Genomic DNA, 18045 nt, shown 5'->3' on the forward strand with positions numbered 1-18045 from the left:
TGCATTTAAGTCACTAAGGTCCTGATTCACTACTGATCGCAACTGCAAATGCAATAGCGATTATGCACGCTGTTCAACTGCGATCATATGCTAATCCTTTGCAATCGCTATGCTGCCGCAGCACAACATAAGGACGCCCACTGTACCTTACACACATCTAAAATGTTTAGCAAGACTGTGAAACCATCGGTACTATCGAGTACCATCGCAGCCTCACGCACACCTGCACAAGCTCTGACCTTACTCAGAAATTGCTAACTTCATCGCACGCTATGAGTACTCAGGCATCGCAGTGGCTAATTTATGCACGCCCATGTAACGGCGTTCAAATGCACTGGCACGCCTGCGTTCCCTGACCAACCCCCATCACCACCCACAAACGGCACTTCCTGTCAATCACTCTGCGATGGGCCTGTGTAGTAACTGCGATCATAGTCCCGATCGCAGTGACCAGTTTGCGCACGCGCAGAGATGCATACGCTTGCGCAGTACACAATTGGCCAATTGCGTGTGTAATCGCAGTTGCGATCGGTAGTGAATCAGACCTGAAAACATCACACAGTCACGCACGCGTGTATGCACGGTATCAGTACGGTGTGCATGCACAGAGAAGCTATGAGACTGAGACAAACGGTATCAGAATGTATTGGAAATGTGCTGAGCGCTCCAGGGCGGAGAGTGGGAGGTGGCTAATCAGACGCATGAAGACGGACGGTCAATCATATAAGCGTGTTGGGGCGCGTCGCTGAGGTAGTTGCGAACTCAGACACATATGTAGGCCAGGATAAAGGAATTGGCACTGGGATACTGAATGGTACAATTTTAAATGAGAATGACATGTATATAAGAGATATATATCTTTATTATTGTCAGTATAAAAGATAGGAGATATAGCACATTCTGTAGTACAGTGCATATGATATTTTTGTGGTTACTTTTGATCACAAATGCAACATTGTATCAATGGAAGCATTGTTTAGATACAAGTGGCAAAATAAAGGCATACACACTGATATCAACTTTCCAGTTGTGACTGCATATAACACTAATGCTGACTTCAATAGCCCCAGTAATAGAATGATTTCTATTGCATATAAGATACCGTAGCAGGTGTTGTAAGGAAGATAATGCGAGAACTGTTACCTTATTCCTTCATTCCTTGTATGTTATGTACATATAAATGTCCAGCTATTCTTGAGGTGTTTGGCTCTTATTTATAGAGTTATAGCAGACTCTCCAACATGTCCCCTTCCATCAGGTACAAAAAGCTCTGCTCCTGGATTTCTCTCTTAACCCTACGTCAGGCACACCTCTGGGACTCCCAGGTTCGGGCGCAGTGCGCCTGACAGGCGCCTGTTATAAAATCGTCATTAGCACCTAATTAACTCAATTCTAATGTTCTTAAAGTGATCAGTGACCTTCATTAGGATGTACAAAGAGAGAATATATGGAAATCTGATTCACAAAACCACATTTATACCCCTTTCAGACATCTCAAGATTCCCGGGAATTTGGCCTGCCTCAGCCAAATTCCCGGGAAGCCAAGTCTGTCTGAAAGGTACCTACCCGGGAACACATTCCCGGGTAGCCGCCCCTGCAATCGACCAGGGTTTTTCCCGGGACTTAAGTCCCGGGAAATTACCCTGCCTCTGTCTGAATGGTGCTACCCGGGAATTTACTACTCCCGGGCAGCACCAAGCAGCTTTTACATGGAGTTGGCAGCGCAGAGCATCCTATAGGACACTCAGCGCTGCTGCTTTGAGCCAACAGCGCAGAGCGTCATATAGGACGCTCAGCGCTGCTGCTCACCACCCATCCACACTCCCGCTGGACCACCACTACTGCCCCTATTGTGAGGGGCAATGCGAGGGGCAGGATGCTAGAAGAGGTGGCTCCGGGTCACTGGGGCGGGGGTTTCACGGGGTCACCAAGCTCGGCTCTAGCGCAGCGCCATCAACCTGGCTCCAAGAGTGGGCCTCCCCTGTCACTGCAGCCCGGGGACCCATTACAGAATGGCAGTACTGGCTCTAGCCTGGCTAGTCCCCCGCTCTCCCCTAGCACATCTCGGGGGACATGTCCGGATTAGGCTGTGGCGCTGACGTGTCAGAGAAGGAAGTGAGAGGTGGGGAAGCTACGGCAGCAGCGTGGGATAAATGTCGGTCACACTGTCATCTCGCTTTCTATAAGCACCTACAACACTAGGTATTATCAGACATCCAGCGTGTATAAAACAGAAATACCCGGCTTGAGTCTGAAAGGGGTCTATCCGGGAACACCTGCCTCATCTATTAACAAGCTCAACACAGGTGTCTGCAATCATTAATTAGGTGGGAAGCCCAGGAGCAGAGGATTTTGTACCAGATGGAAGGGGACATGTTGGAGGGTAGGTTATAGTTGTCAGCGGCTTCCCACTGAGAAAGACCTATCGGAAAGTCCTGGGGGTCTATTTATTAAGCAGTGGAAAACATGGAGAAGTGGACCAGTGGAGTAGTTTTCCATAGCAACCTATCAGTTTTGAAGTAGTATTTATCAAGTACAGTCTATCAAATTTTAGGTCGGAGCTGATTGGTTGCTATAGGCAACTTCTCCACACTTGTCACTGCTTGATAAATAGACCCCCTAGAGATCTTATGTGCGCCTTGCAGTGAATCTCCCAGGTCTCTTCTACCTTTATCCTAACGTTCTTCCCGGTGTGTATTTTCCCAGATAACTGCTCCGGCTCTGAGAATCCAGCGTGTCCACGGTGCTAGGGGTACTTCCGTTGATACAATGTTGCATTTGTGATCAAAAGTAACCACATATATATCATATGCACTGTACTACAGAATGGGCTATATTTCCCATGTGTTATACTGACAACAATAAAGATATATGTTATATCTTCATGTCATTCTCATTAAAAGTTGTACCATTCAGTATCCCAGCGCCAATTCCCTTATCCTAGCTTATCAAGTGTGATTTTAGTGGGAGGGACCCCCCTTTTCTGTTAAGGCAGCAGGGATCCATAGCTCAATGGAAGATAGGAAGCGCAGTTATTAAACCCACCACATAATTCAGACACATAATTGTTTGATGGTGTGACCGATGGTGGCATCTATAGATGCTCAGTGTGGGCGTCTCAGTCCTGTCACATGCAGACGCACAGACATATACCAGGGAAGGGCTTGTAGCAGTGTAGTCACAGAAGAAATACCTGTAAAAGACCCACACGAAGACACTTCAGCCTCTGACCCAGAGTCAGGCCCTATAGCTTTTAGTTTCATTACTTTTCATGAGGACTGAAATATTGTTTCAATGAGCTGAAAGGGGACTAAGAATGTGTCCACGTCTCTACTCCCTTGTAGTTACCAATTAATGCAGATGTGTTTGTTTGCTTCAAAAAAGCAACTGTAAGGCATAGAATATGCCCCATACACAGCACAGGCAATAGTTCAGTCTCCACCAGTTCAGAGCTGGTGCAAAAATCAAATCCATGATTCCATCCACTCTGCCTGGGCTCATCTGCAGACAAGCTGATCCTGCGCCTCACTGGAACTCTACCTGTGCCATTCTCAGACATGACTCTTTAAACCAGGACTATACACTAACATCTATGTATCTGGAGAGGGAAATGTATTTTTAATTTTATTATTATGTAGTGTGTATTAGATATTCCCACCTTCATTACCACCCACTCATTGAAGTTAAAACAAAAAATGTATCCAAAGTTTCTGGTGCCCAATTACTTCCACCGCAATACAGTACATCTAACTACACCAGCATCTATTCCTTATAGCTATTTTTGTGGTCACCCCTGATTGTCTGTTTCCGCTGAGGCCTCTGCTGTATACGATAGGAGGGTTTACTACACAAATCTGCAAAAAGGCAGATAATTTTTGGTTTAAAGTGTTGCTTGACGCAGCTAGTAGTAGTAATGTTGTGCAGGGCCAGATTAAGGCTTGTGGGGGCCCTGGGGCAACTAAGTTGTGGGGGCTTCCGGTACAATAAAGTTACTGAGTGGCTCCCCGTACTGTCCCCATTCAGGTATCTATGTGCACCCTCATGATCATGTAGCAGCACAGGCAGCGGTGCACCTTTGCCCCTACTTCCCCTGTCGCTGGACCTGTGTGTGGGGGCCCTCCTGTGTGCGGAGGCCCGTCGCCCTACCTTAATCCGGCCATCGTTGTGTCTCATAGTAATCATGGAACCCTAAAATACTGAGTACTGCTGCACAGAATGTTAGCCTTCTGTTTTTTATAACTTTAATGAACTGATAATTTTATTTTATCAAATGCATGTAAGTGAATTGTAGGAAATGTTCATCCCCCACCCGCTTTGAGCTACTGTTGATTGCATGGAGTGCTGTCTGTTATAGAGCCTCACAAAATAGCTGATTTGTTTATCAAAAGCTCATTCCCTGGTTCACCCTGGGGCACAGACATTTTTTCTCATGTCTAGACTGTGTTGCCCACTGGGCTGAGATCTGTGCAGCAGATCAGCTGGTTGCAGGGGACCTGTGTGGCCATGGGTATCCTTAGCATGTTATAAATAACCGTCTGTATGACAGGAATCCTGGCAGGTCCCACCTAGTGAGACGACACCTCCCCAGTATTCACATTCTGCTAAGTCTCTCCATAATAAAAGACAAAAATAAGCAAATGTCAAAGTGGATTAGTTTTCAGAGGAATGAATGACCCAAAGTCCACATTTTTCAGCTGCTCCTTTTCTCTGAACCCTCCTTGTTCTGCCCTTTTTCAAAGACATCCAAAGGCATCCTTTATGTCCTTTATGTGGGCAGAACTTAGGGGGCACTGGATGTGGCGGGGCAACAGGATGTTCAGCAGCCTGAAGCACTGAAGCGTTCTTTACCGAGATACCAATCTCCTTTCAGATATAAAAAAAATAGTTTAGAAGAACAAACTTTACTGTCATTTTCTGCAGTTCATTTACTTTGCTCTATGACGGGCCTACACGAATAATTCAAGAGCGCCCCATGCCGAGAAATGCTTAAAATGAGCCAAATGTTCATGAGAAACCCCCCCCCCCCCCAATTGCACCCCTGACATATATCCACCAATTTTGACTTAATGAGGCAGGGAGCATGCACTGACCCCAATATTCAACAGTAGAGATGTTCTGGGAACGCGGCGCGGGCGCCATGTTCCCGGAGACCTGTGCATGTGCAGTAGACTGGCACAATGCCAGAGTCTACTGCACCGCTGGAGAGGAGGGGGCCAGATCGGAGCCTGTGCACATCCCCCTCCTCTCTTAAACTGCCTCTGCTCCTAGTATTAGTCATCATGGTCCTAATACCGTGATTTCATGAAGGATGCTTGTTATTGCAATAAGTTATTGCAGAATGGTAACCAGAGCATTTGGTAAAGGATAATCATGACCAGGAGGCAAACTGAGAATCACCCTTAGGACTATGCCTTCTAAGAAGACTTATAACTTCATCCTCTAGGACAGGGGTGGCCAACCAGTCAGAGGCAAAGAGCCAAAAAATCTATGTAGTCAATCGAAAGAGCCGATAGCATGCATGCGCCGTAGGCGTGCGGGCAAATAATGGGCGTGGCCTATCTGTCACAAGGCCACACCCCATTTTTTGCACATGCCTTTGGTATGACATTTGCAGGAGCATAACCTTGTGTCACACCAGCGTTTTTAGTCACACTGGGGGCGAGCCCAGGACAAATAAACATTTTACATAATCTTACCAATATACATTTTTCACTGTTTTTCACTATATATATATGTGATATATACTGTATATACACAGTATTAGCTGCGTGGAAGTAATGCCATCTGTAAGTACAAAAAATGAACAGCAATTATTTTCAGCGCTTATTCCCATTGCAAAAAAGTGACACCATGAGGAATTTTTTGATCAGAAGATTTAAGCTTGCGGGCCTCATCACTGCCTCCCTTGGCCAGCAAGCTTGCTGTGAAGGGGCAATGGTTTTACTCAAGGGCAACACAAATGGACAATGCTGAAGGTAGAAAAATCCCCTGTCTACCTGACATTGGGGGAGTTGTATCAAACCATCTAAATAGGAGAAGCCACCCATAGCAACTAATCAGAATCTACATATCATTCTATAGAAATACTAGATAAGTGATAGCTAGGAGCTGATTGGTTGCTTTCGACAACTTATCCACTTAAGAAAGTCAAATTTACCATCATGCGATTTGAGGCTAAAAGAGTTTGCCGATGGTGATGTTGGTCAAGTTTCTTGGGTGATTTTTAAGCAAGCTTGAGTGAGTGATCTCACCCGAGATTGCAGTGATTTCGCTTTGCACAACTCTCCCTAGCAAGCAGCCTGCACATATCAGTGAGATATGTGTAAGCTGCTTGTGTTGTACCTGTAAAAAACGGGTTAATTGTATAAAAAAATTACGTAGGGTCCCCGCCAAAAAGCCTAACCAGCCCCGGACTTAAGGACTGGCCCTGCAGCCTGTCCTGGTACCTAAAATTACGGGGAACAAAATGAGTAGAGTTCCACTGTAATTTAGGTACCAGCACCAGGCTGCAGGGCCAGTCCTTTTTTTAAATATAGGGGGAAAAAATATTTAAAACCAGCACCGCACCCAAAACGGCCGGGGTGTAATGCCACAGCCCAGAGACCCTATTACCGGGTCTCCAGAGCCAAAGCATTATCACCCCAAGCCGCTCAGGCCAAGCGGGAGATCTCAGGGGTCCCCCTCTCCCACAACCCCAGGCTTGGTCTGAAGCCGGGGCTCTCCCCGCACCCCTGGACTGTGAGTAAGGGGGTAATATTGTGTAAAATCAAAGAAAACTATTGTATTTTACAGTAGAACTACAGGTGCCAGCATGCCTGCCCTTTGACACTTGTGGAACTACAAGTGCCAGCAGGCAGCCAGCACCCACACCTCCACTGTAATATAAATAGTTAAATAAAGACATGACGCACACACCATATTTAATAAAAAGTTTATTACATACCTCAATCACACATATTTACCTTCTAACCAGATGTTTCTGTCCCCTTGTCCCCATAGATACCAATGGGAGTACCTGAAAAAAGATCCTATACTCACCTGTTCCTCGCGATGGTCTCCGTAGAATCCCAGGGGGTCTTGGCAAAAAAAGAATACGATCGCCCGATACTATATGTGAAGTGGCCTCTGATTGGCTGGCAGGAAGTGGGAAACCCCGTGACATCCCGGCAGCTGGTATTCACGTAGTATTGGTATGTGTAACAAGACACATACCGATACTAGTCCATTTGGTATCAGGTAAGCGTGTTCTTATTTTGCCAAGACCCCCCCCCCCCCCCCGGGATCCTACGCAGGCCAGCGCGAGGATCAGCTGAGTATAGGATCTTTGTTGCAGGTCCATACACACGGATTTCTACTTGGAGAAGAGGACAGAAACACAAGGTAATCACACAAGGTAATTATGTGTGATTGATGTATGTGTATAATAAATCTTTACTAACTATGGTGTGTGTGTTATGTCTTTATTTATCTATTTACTTTGCAGTTGGGGTACGGATGCCACCCGCCTGCTGGCACTTGTAGTTACACCAGTGCCAAAGGGCAGGGGTGCTAGCACCTGTAGTTCTACAGTAAAATACATTAGTTTCCATCTATTTTACACTTTATTACCCCCGTACCCACAGCCCAGGAATGCGGGGAAGAGCCGCGGGCTTCAGACCAAGCCTGTGAATTTGGGAGAGAGGAGACATCTTTTTTAGGGGTTCCCACCTCTCCTGAGAACCCCCGCTTGGCCTGAGCGGCTTGGGGTGATACTGCTTTGGCCCTGGAGACCCGGTAATAGGGTCTCCGGGCGGTGGCATTACACCCCATCCGTTTTAGGTCTGGTACTGGTTCTAAATATAGGGGGACTCCTACGCAATTTTTTCCTCCCTATATTTAAAACCAGGACTGGCCCTGCAGTCTGGTGCTGGTACTTAAATTACAGTGGAACCCTACTCATTTTGTTCCCCATTATTTTAGGTACCAGGACAGGCTGACATGTCCATGGCTGGTTAGGCTTTTTGGGGGGGGGACCTCACGTAATTTTTTTTTTATTAATTTAACCCATTTTTAACTAGTTAAAGGCAGAAACATACACAAATCACAATGATTTGTATGTGTTCCAGACTAACTCGCAGCTCAGGAGGTGGTGAGTTAGAAAAGTGTTTTGGGAAGAGAGTCTGCTGTCATCTCACCCGAGCTTGTCATGCCGATTCTTGGTAGATTTGAGAGATCTATATTTTAGGTGAAAAGTACTTCCGATTTGCCCGATGGTGAGTTGATTCGAGTTAGCTATTTCCCCCGAGTTTTACGAGTGAGGAGAGAAATCTCTCTCTATCTGACCTGACTTTACCTTTAGTAAATTTGAGAGATGAAAATCAACCCTTAAATCACCCAAGATGGTCAGCTCGACCTATCTTGAATCTTAGCAAATTTACCCCCTACTCTCTCCCTTTATTTATATAGCACCATCTATCCATCTGCAGTTCTCTCTGTTTGAAGTCAAACAATGTCCACGCTTAAAGTTATGGAACCTCAGGGCAGCACACTCCAGATTAATCATGATTGGTTGTGGCATTTTGCTGCATAATCCTGTCCCAGGATTTGATTGGGTGTGAGCATCACATGCTACTCTAAAATCCTACCAGGGCTACCTTCATTGGCCTGATATGTGCTGCCATCAGAGCCCCTGGGCCAATTCCATCCCGTACCCACCCCTCAGGGAGATAGCAGGGCTGAGTGCTACGTGTGGCTCACAAGGCTGCAGGACAGAATGCCAGGCACCTTGCAAAACAAATTCTGGTGCCAGGGAAGTGCAGTGGCACTGCTCGCCCATCTCTAGTTACTGCCCTGATCCTGGAATAATCAGGACTGTCACACCAAAACCGGAAAAGGTGGGAGCTATGATATTGGTCCAGTCAGATTACGATGGGATACATGCTTTGTGAAGCAATGATGGTTTGGGAGTCAGTAGGCTGTTTTAGGATCGAAAGTGAATGTAAGTTATGTATGAACTGTACCAAGGGTTGGTAATCGGGTAAAATAGACTAGTAAGATGTATGGGAATTTGATAAACCTCCATTTATCTAGGTGTTGCTTCTAGAGAATAGGCAAAGCAAATCACATTTACTTTAGTTCGGAAGGAGCTGTCATTCAAAGTAAAATATTTGAACCTGCTCTGTTCATATCATGGAGAGTTAACTGTAAAACTTTGTGGAGTGAGTCCCTATAAATCTCCATCTCTCTTCGCTCTTGAAGAACCAGCTGATGGGAAGATTAGAATAGAGGAAAACCTTGACTTGTTCTGATTCAGAATCACAAACACTCCCTGATTCCTGCATGGTGAACAATGCAAAGCTCAGCTTGCCATGGCAACAGTGGGTAGGAGCTGATAAAGTCATTTACAGATTTGTAGCAGAGTCACAGGGACCAGCAATATATGCAATATACATATACTACACATAAAACATCATTTACAAACTGAAATATATATGGATACACAACTGTCTGAGAGAATTACACATACACAAGGTTCATGTCTTGTTTTCATCGAGGCAAACACTGTGTGGTCCAAGATGGGACTTTTCTCATTAATAAAAGTAAACCCATCACTTTAAAGTCCTTTCCACAATAACATTTGGATCACCCCTGTGCTAATTAATAATTTTACTGTATATTTTCCTCTTAAAATACTACAGAGTTGTGAGGGTTAATCCAGAAATCAAGTCTGGTGCCTTTAAAATATGTGTATTGCTAGGACAATGCATGGATTGTGTGAATTAGTAGGAGTCATTATCCTTGCCTCTAAACATGCCTTTATTAATGATACATAGATATTCTACACCCCAGATGGTGGGTATCCTATATTACAGTGATATTTGGCATTGTGGTGATAAGAGAGCTAAGTAGACATGATTGTTTTAAGTTAGGTATTGAATGCCGGCGCTCGGGATCCCAACGGTCATAATCCCGGCGCCGGAATCCGGTCAGGGGTAGGATACCAACGCTTGTCGGTCAGTATCCTAAACCTACCCCTCTCCCTAACCCTACATCCCCGGTGCCTAAACCTAACCTTTACCCTTAACTCTAGCCCTCCCACTAACCCTAGTACTTCCCTTTGGGATGCCAGCGGTCGGGTTGCCGCTGCCGGGATTCTGACAGGTGTCGGGACACTGGCATCCTGTCTATCAGGATTTTGAACGGATCCCATAGTTTCATCTCACCGAGTATCAAGCCTAGAGAGATAAAGTGGAGAGATAAAGTACCAACCAATCAGCTCCTAACTGTCACTTTACAGGCTGTGGGATTTCCTTTGTGCTTGGCACATTATGCTCCTGACGAAGGTGCTTAGCACGGAAACGCGTTGAGTTGTAACCTTTATTTTGGCACATCTATTCTATATACTCCCGTGGACTATACTCCTTGATACATGTACTTAGCCTCCTGCCGCTGATCGTTCATCGGATACCAGCATGAGTTCAAGTGACTCGACATTCACTACATGGTAATGCCTTTTTTCCAGCAAACCTGACAGGAGCGGCATTATTAGTCTGGTGTACATTTCAGGAACTGTGGTCTGCACTGCCTGACAAGATCCGAGGCAAACGGCGGCCGCCCTACCTGACATCAGCATAGTGCTCAAGCCGGACGAGAGAAAGTTTGTATGTTTGAACAATAGCATCACTACCTCCTCACTGGTATACTGCTTGTACTTTTATTTATGCCGGTTACAGAAACCAGGATACGCTAAGAAAGACCGGCATCAGCTATCCTTATCAAGGAATGCCACATGGATGCGGTAATTATTCCTTGTTCATAAACTGAGCTACATTTCATCGCATACCCTAAAGGAATCATTCTCATGTCCACAGAGGAGAGAATATAGATTTCCAATATTTTCTAACTGAGCAAATCTCATTCTAGTACGCCTAAACCATTTTTTCTAGATGAGAGATATACATAGTCTCCATTTTTTTATGAAGGAGAGACACCTGCTATACCATTTGGGAGATTGGGCCTGATTCAGAGCCGCTCGCGAGCGCATTGCGCTTGCAAGTGGCTCCATGTTTCCTTCCCCACTGCACATGCGCCACTTCCGGCGTGCGCATGCGCGAGCCCCGTCCAGTGACTGAAGCTCAGTCGATACGGGGCTCGCTACAAGACGGGGCGGCTGTCGATGGTGAGTGACAGCTCGCCCCGTTTTGTAGGCGGGTAGGGGGGGTGGCTGCACAAACGCAGGCGTTCCCTTAGGTCCCCCCCTAAAGCTTAACCAGCCCCAGACTTGCCAGCCAGTCCTGGTACCTAAAATTACGGGGAACAAAACGAGTAGGGTTCCACCATAATTTAGATACCAGCACCAGGCTGCAGGGCCAGTCCTGGTTTTAAATATAAGGGGAAAAAATTGCACAGGGTACCCCCTATATTTAAAACCAGCACCGGACCCAAAATGGCCGGGCTGTAATGCCAGGAGACCCTTTCACCGGGGCTCTGGGGCCAAAGATTTATCAGGCTAAGCCGGGGATCTCAAGGGAGGTGGGGACCCCTGAAAAAAGGGTTCCCCTCTCTCCCTTAACCCCAGGCTTGGACTGAAGCTGGGGTTCTTTCCCGCACCCCTGGAGTGTTGGGTACAGGGGTAATAAAGTGGGAAATATAAGTAAACTATTGTATTTTACAGTGGAACTATAGGTGCAAGCATGTCTGCCCTTTGGCGCTAGTGGAACTACAAGTGCAAGCACACGGGCGGCACTTGTACCCCCACTGTAAAATAAAGTTAAATAAAGACAAAACACACACACTGTGCCAAGTTCCCAGGAACTGTCAGAAGCCGGAGCCAATCAGCGGCCTCTCTACAGTTAGCGGCCGCTGATTGGCTGGCGGGACTGCAAAATCTGTGTAGTCCCGTCAGCTGACATTCACGAGGTATCAGTATGTGTGGCAACACACATACTGATACCGGATCCGTGGCATGGGTAAGACGTTTTTTTTTTCCAAGTCCATGGGATACTGCGGAGACCAGCGCCAGGATATAGGTGAGTATGCAATCTTTTTTGCAGGGCCAGTCATTAAGGATTCTACATGGGACAAGTGGACAGACCGGCTGGTATAGGTAAGTATGTGTGAGTGGGTAGGTGTATGCAATAAAGTTATACTTGGCACAGTGTGCGTGTTTTGTCTTTATGTAACTATTTATTTTACAGGGGGGGGTACAGGTGCCGCCTGTCTGCTGGCACTTGTAGTTCCACAAGTGCCAAATGGCAAACATGCATGCACCTGTAGTACCACTGTAAAATACAATAGTTTACGTATATTTCCCACTTTATTACACCCCATACCCAACGCTCCAGGGGTGTGGGGAAGACCCCCGGGCTTCAGTCCAAGCCTGGGGTTAAGGGAGAGGGGGGACCCCTTTTTTCATGTGCTTTGGCCCCAGAGCCCCGGTGAAATGGTCTCCAGGCTGTGGCATTACAGCTCGGCTGTTTTGGGTGTGGTGCTGGTTTTAAATATAGGGGGTACCCTACGCATTTTTTCCCCCCTTAGCTACGAGTTTCGGCATCGCTAATCGAGTTTAAAAAAAAAGCAAACTCTCCCAGACTCGATTCTTAGTAAATTTACCCCTGGGAGTATATTCAGCTATTCTCTCTGTTTCTGGAGAGTAAAATCATACAAATATTTGGGGAGAGAGAGGCCTCCTAATGTTTAGTAAGATTGAGAAAAAAGACAAGTTGACCACGTTCAACCTTTCATGATTTCTATTTTTGCTGATTTAGAGGAAGGCAAACAAAACACCTGAAGATACATTTACTTATGCTTCTGAGAAGGAAAAGTGGAGGTAAAGCCCATGGGCCTGATTCAGAGCCGCTCACTCTGACAAGAGCGCTCGCTCTGAATCAGGGCCGGGTTTTTTCTTTTTGGAGCGGCCTCTTGGCCGCTCGCATAGCTGTGGGTGACCACCCACAGCTATAGCAAGCGGCCATGATGATGGTCGCGATGGTCAAGACCATCGCGAGCATCGGGCTTGCGACGAGACCCTTGTGGTAGGGTCTCGTTCATCGCAAGCCCCAGAGAGCTTTCAGCTCTAACATAGCCGGAAGCTCTCCACTGACATCACTTGTGATGTCAGTGGGGCTGCCCTCAAACGGCAGGCGTTCTCATGGGAACGCCTCCGTTTGGGCAGCCACCCCCCGGCCCGCCCACCAAACGGAGCGAGCTGTCACTCAACATCGACAGCTCACCCCCTTTGGTGCGAGACCCGGAGTGACGGAGTACCCGTCGCTAGCCGGGTCTCGCGCATGTGCACGATGGAGCCGGCTCCGTCATGCGCATGCGCTCTGGGCCACCATCGACCTGGTTGCGAGCGCTCAGCGCTTGCGACCGGGTCTGAATCAGGCCCCGTGTCCACCAGATTCTAGTTATCATTTTCCATAATGTACTAGAGAAATAACAACTACTGGTAAATTTACTAAGAATCATGTTTGACTTCTTAACCAAAATAATGCTGGACATCGCCGGTGATTTTGAGGCTCTAGATGCCGTATTTACTAAGCCTCATTTTTTAGTTTAATTTTGATGGCATTAGGCATAGTTTTTTCTCTGTCTAAACCCCCCGGCGGATTGCTAGTTTACCATAGAATCTGCAGTCAAATAGACATGTGAAATCAATGAAAATTGGCAGAAACCGACAAACACTTCCTATCATTTTCCTATTGATAGAAAGTGTCACGCAATTGTGCAGCACAAAGCCCTTATAAAAACGCCCCAACCCGTCCAAACACGTGCACTGTAGTGGTAGGAGTTGGTGGAAGGAGTTGGCACTTGTGGAGAAAGCAGAGTTTGGTGGAGTTGCTTGGAGGCATTTTGTGGGTGTATTTTTCAGAGAGTTTGCATGATGCCTATTAAGTTATATTTGAGCCCTTTTCTTAGGTGGTCTCAGCCCAATGTGTGTGCGGTCAATAGCTCCCAGGACTGCAAGACTATAGAAAGCTTCCCTTATCTTGTGCTACAATGACTCCTGGCTGGGAAAACAGATACAGCTGGATCAGATGCAGGAATAAGGTGGCTTATGAGATGCCAATCACCCTAGAGGTGATCGACTGGAAGGACCCAGTGGCAAAACAATTCAGAACAGCCAGCAGCTTGTGCAGGACTGATATGACATGTGACCGTGCAGTGTCTGGCACAAGCTAAGTTTATTAAGTTCAGTTGAGTTTGAACCGTCCACGGGAGAACTTAGGCCTGTGTAGCCTCTGCGGCACTCAATAAGCTGCTGATCCTGCTCCTTGTCTGCCTCCTGGGCCCTTTCAGTCAGGTGGTGCAGGGCTACAAATCTTAGATAAGTGTTGATAACCCCAACAATGCCTGCTTCTGCCGTCTTTGGTTCAGCAACGTTGTTGCAGGTTATTTAGTCCTCTTTTATTAGCATTATGATTAAGACTGGACGTATTGGAGGCTTTTCACACACAAACCCGCCAATCATTTTGTAGTCTTTTTATTTCTACTATTCTGTTGCGATTTTTCTGCAGTTTCGATCATGTTTAATTACACAATGTTTTGTTAATCCAGGATTTGTATTGCTGTCAATGACAAGGATGACTCAGAATCGTATGGAGCTTTTGATACACGCCCATGACACTCCCATAAGTCAGATATGGACACACCTCATGGATTTCTGCATATTACGCATATTGTATAGAAAGACAGTAATTGGCAACTGCGCATACACAGTATCAGCCATATGCCTACTGACGGAGATCGCTACTACCAACAGTTTGATTTCTGTGAAACGGACATGTTTGGGCAGTGACCATGTGACTGCACAAAACTTTTATGTCTTGTGGGACTGACATGTGCGTAGAAACTAACTTCCTTGCTTGATCATAGCATGCGGATGGAGATGTGAAGCCTGTTTTGGCACCGAGCATGGGGCTGGTGGTTGTCCAGATACAGTGGGTGGGACAGGCTTCCACATGCAGTCTCATTAGCATAAATGTAAGCGCAAGCGTCTGAGGGCCTGATTCATTATGGATCGCAATGCGATTGCAATTACGCACGCAGTTCAACTGCGATCGTATGCTAATCCATTGCAAGTACTCAAACTGCGTATGGCATCGCAGTGGATAATTTATGCACACCCTGCAACGGCGGTCAAATGCTCTGGCACACCTGTGTTTCTCCAACCACCCACCCACCACCACCCACAAACGGTACTTCTGGTCAATCACTCTGCGATGGGTCTGTGTAGTCTCTGCGATCACAGTCCCGATCACAGTGGGCAATTCACGCTCTGCGATGCATACGCATGCGCAGATCACAACAATCGGCCGATTGCGTGCGTAATCGCAGTTGCGATCCATAATAAATAAGGCTCTGACTCAGAATAAGGCCATGTGTTCACCCTCTTGTCACCTAGACACGCACACACTGTGTTTTTTGGAACAATTATAATATATAATTAAGTTGTTTTGACTTTGATGCTATTTTGAAGACACAGGCTAATATATGCACTAGTACAGCTATGATGACAGGAAACAGTATATGTTCACCATACTGTACATCTATTTGTACAGTATGCGGACATTTTATGGATTTGCCTGGTAACATGTAAAATGAATAAATTGTGAGTGGGCTGATAGGCAGAAAGGCTATGTTAGATTTTATTATATCCCTATATGTGTAGGGTAGGGCACGGGGCCCTCAGGCTCTGGGACTCACTGGAGGCTACCCAGGCACCCCAGCGGACCAGTCCAAGTTGAGCGGTGGATACGGGGCACAAGCATGCCAAAACCAAGGTGCAATGCACAAATATACAGTAGGCACGCCTAAACTGATTAAATTGAGGTCAAAATAGTTAAATGCTTGACACTTGAGAAAGAGGGATCCATGATGTTCTCTCTCTCTCTGGAGTAATAAGAAACAAGGTAAAGTTAGCAGTGCTTGGGGGGTGGAGGAGAAACAGGAACGCTTACATGAATTATACAGGTGAGCCAAATGTGATTGTGGGCAGAGCTTAGAGGAGACATCTCCTTTTATACTGTATATGGCATGAAGTTTGGAGAGACAACTTTAAAATGTAAATGGATATGACCATTGGATGCAAGGATAGACCACGACCAGGGTTACTGCACGTTAGCTCTTCTGTACAAACTACCCTATTACAAAAATGTGAAAGAGTGCATGCACTGATATGCTGTCTCATGTAAATCTTACAGTCTTTAAATGAAAACTAGAGTGTGTTAGTGAAGTTCACTGTAAGACTCACACTCATGTCTCATTGCTATGACACTCTGATTCCTGTAACCTTCTCACTGGCTTACTGATCCCCTGCTTCACCCCTCTACAGTCTATCTTCAGCACTGCTGCAGTCACTTTCTGCCAGTCACTTAAATGGCTCCCCATACTATACATAATCATATTTAAACTACTCTCATTTCTCTACAAAGCTCTCAACCACTCCACTCCATGCACACACCACTCCTACCCGATTAGACTCTCAAACAGCCTTCAAACATGTCCTTAAACTCATCTATTAATTCAAGCCTACTAGCCCTCTTCTTAGCACTCCATTCTCTCACTGCTGTGTACTGGGCTACAGTGAGTAAAGAGAGGGTGCTGCTGAGCACAGCAGAAGTCTCCTCTCCCTGCACCTGATAGGAGGGAAGGTGGATCGTACTGATCGCCATCCCTCCACCCCTACGGATCTTCCCATGGCTGAGGGGCCCAACACAGCCAATACTGGTTTTTTTTTGTAAGGAGGTGTGGTCATGCCTCCTTACATTAGGCCACACCCCTTGCCAGTACCTAGGCCCGGTCAGGCTCTCTATGGCCCTGCAAGCAGTACAAGTTTAATAAACGGATGGATAATATATAAAAGAAAGAAAACACACAAGGTGGGACAGCTACTTGAAACCAACGATCCATAGGAACTTTTACACTCCTTCCCATGCACCACAGGAAGAGCAATAAATCGGTAGACAATGGCATACGTGGGGGTGTTTTTACTGTTGAAAACTTTTTTTCTTAATTTAATGTGTGTGTTTCTCATTTATTTTCTTCTTTCTGCATAAGCAGTGGCATATCCAACCAATTATAGGCATCCTGGGGCCTGTAGTGTGCCAGAAAAATTAGTTGTACCCAATAAAACTTTTCTGTCTTCATGGGAATTTTATTATAATACTGATATGGGGACCCCTGCTGAAGGGTACACTGGTGTGGTGGTTCTGGCCTCTTCCCAGCGTATGGGTACACAGGTTATGGGGTACTGGGGCATCCCTGCTGATAGGTACACCGGTTAGGGGGTACTGGGGCCCCCGGCTGATGTGTATGCAGGTTAGGGGGTACTGGTGCCCCCCAGCTGATGTGTATGCAGGTTGGGGGTACTGGGGCTCCCCTGCTGATGGGTACATAGGTTAGCGGGAACTGGAGCACGTACAATGAAACAACTGCACCGACCCACTGCCGGATCCCAGCTATGATGTCAATGTGAAAGTGGTGTATCTGTCCCCATGAACAGGGCAAGAGATAGAGACATTTTTACAGTGCTCAGACTCTGCCCTCTCACTTCTGCCACCTGGGCAGTGGCTGCCTGATACCAGCCTTTCTTAGCTGCAGGATGGCTGGGCAGACGGACCAGGCTCCGCTGCTGCACTGGGCAGTCCGCATCGAGGACAGATGTAAAAAAAAAGAAAAGTCACTTGGCTAGCAGCCGGCCCCACAGGCGCGTCGGCCCCACAGGTGCGTCGGGCCGTCGGGAATCTTCCCGATTAAGACTACAGCCAATAGTGTAATATGCACACACAAGGTTTAATTATATAGAAACACAAAAATAAAAAATGGTCTCATACATTAAAATACAGTCACTTGTTGCCACCCAAAGTGAGGTATCATAGAATACTAATGTGTTTTGCTCCTATTAATGTACCTGGGACTTCTTCAGGCGGGCATAAATTGTATGACCATGCATTTTTGCAGTTTAAATAAGAATGCTAATCAGTGTGGCATCTTCTGGCGCTAATAGCACTTGAACGAAATTTAAATGCCATTGAGCCATCTGTTATTATTATTATTATTATT

Source organism: Taudactylus pleione, unplaced genomic scaffold (assembly GCF_031769625.1).
Source record: "Taudactylus pleione unplaced genomic scaffold, aTauple2 ptg000329l, whole genome shotgun sequence".
NCBI lineage: Eukaryota > Metazoa > Chordata > Amphibia > Anura > Myobatrachidae > Taudactylus > Taudactylus pleione.